The following is a 1,789-nucleotide window of genomic DNA, read 5'->3' on the forward strand; positions in this document are numbered from 1 at the left end:
TTTCATATATGATATACAACATATAATAGAAAACAGTGTTAACTTGCCTGTGTTACCTGCATGCGGATTTCTTGCCTGGCGTCCGTGGCCATAGATGAGATCGCCCTGCGGATTCTCGTACACTGGGTCTAAGGGCGTGTCTCCTGGGTCTTGCCCTGGGGCAGATGGAAACGGACAGTGTAAAAGAAGGATAAGACAAAATCTATTCACAATGCAATGGATGAATTGGAAACAAAATGGAAATTTTGTGTTTGTCGTAAAGCTTTTTTTGTTGTTTTCTATCAACACTTATTAAAAGAAAATTATAAAGCCAGTTCATCACCTGATGTCAAAGAAAAATAACTAGAAAATATCATTGTCATGGCAATATGAAAGTACTTGTGTACTTTATCGAACAACATGTTGGCTAAGCTATACGAATACAGGCTGGGGCCGACGATATGTAGTGTCCGCTCTTATGCTCACAGGTCCGCTCCCAAGGACTACACCCACTCACATTTCTCCTGAATTCCTACCATGGCCGATAGGTCAGACGGCGGAACTCCCACATTGTAGTGCATTGTCTACAACGGACAATCATGAACCCTGCCGTGGTCTAAAACGTCAGTTTGAACAGTGAACTACAAAACTTTACAATTTGCGTCCAAGAAAGCTGAAAGTCCGTTCCTAATACAGCTAAATTTTACCTTCGTCCGGGTTAGCTTTCCTCGGTTGGTCCCGCATGCCTAGCGCCTGTCTTGTTAGGCCGATGAATACGAGGCGGCAATGGCGCGATGTCTTACCAAGAAGATGAATTGTTTGATAACAGCAGAAGTCAATAGTAGAAAGATGGTTGATGCTACTATTCCAGTGCAGGCGATGTTATTTTGTTTTATATCGTTTCACCACGCAAGAAGTAGGTCGCGCGCATAAATCATGAAATCTGACGCAACGCCTTTTCCCTTACAAGTTTTCGTGGCATTATCTGATTTGCTGAAGGCTATGTTTTGTATAAGTATGAATATTTCCTAAAGCTTTCTGGGTTTGTTTTTATGTCTCTACAGTCTATTCTATTTCGGATTCGCTACAAAACACTAAAGTGTGAATTCGTTTTACCATCCATGGCCATGATGACGAACATTGCATGCGTAATACTTATACTTGACGTTAGAATATGCATCGGGATTGTCAGTGTATCATGAGAAATACTTTGCCTAGCAGTAACCCATTGCACATTGGATTTGAGGGGCATGTTGGGTGCATACTAACTATTCATGCTGTATGAGACAAACGCTGTATTAAATGTATTTTTTATTACAATCATGCAAATACTCGCTTCTTGAAAGATGCATAACTTTATTTTTCTGCACACCCACGTTTCAAAAGTGCGGGATTTGTCTTGTACATCACAGTTTTTGAAATATCTGGGTGTAAATGCCATCATCTCTGTTAGTCTCAAAATTGCTGACGTACCATAGACTAGCGGCTAAAGCAATCTAGAAGAATAGTATGATCCATTTGTTTCTATGTCAAATACATATGATAGAAGTTTAACGTTACGGTAACACTGCAAGGAAACATGTAATGTGTAAGGCTGGGAACACAAAAATGCTGTTCATATTCGAAGGGTTGAAGGGGTATTCCATTGCCCGCTATATCATAAACGTCCAACATAAATTATGCAGGTGTAAATAGATAACCAAAAGACTACCATGAGTAAGATATGCAGTAAAAATGTCTCCAAGCTTTCCTTCTTTGAAATGTAAATATGCTATTACCCACTTTGTGTCCTATAGCGCATATACTGTTG

The sequence above is a fragment of the Branchiostoma floridae genome, chromosome 4 (genome assembly GCF_000003815.2).
Source record: "Branchiostoma floridae strain S238N-H82 chromosome 4, Bfl_VNyyK, whole genome shotgun sequence".
NCBI classification, from domain to species: domain Eukaryota; kingdom Metazoa; phylum Chordata; class Leptocardii; order Amphioxiformes; family Branchiostomatidae; genus Branchiostoma; species Branchiostoma floridae.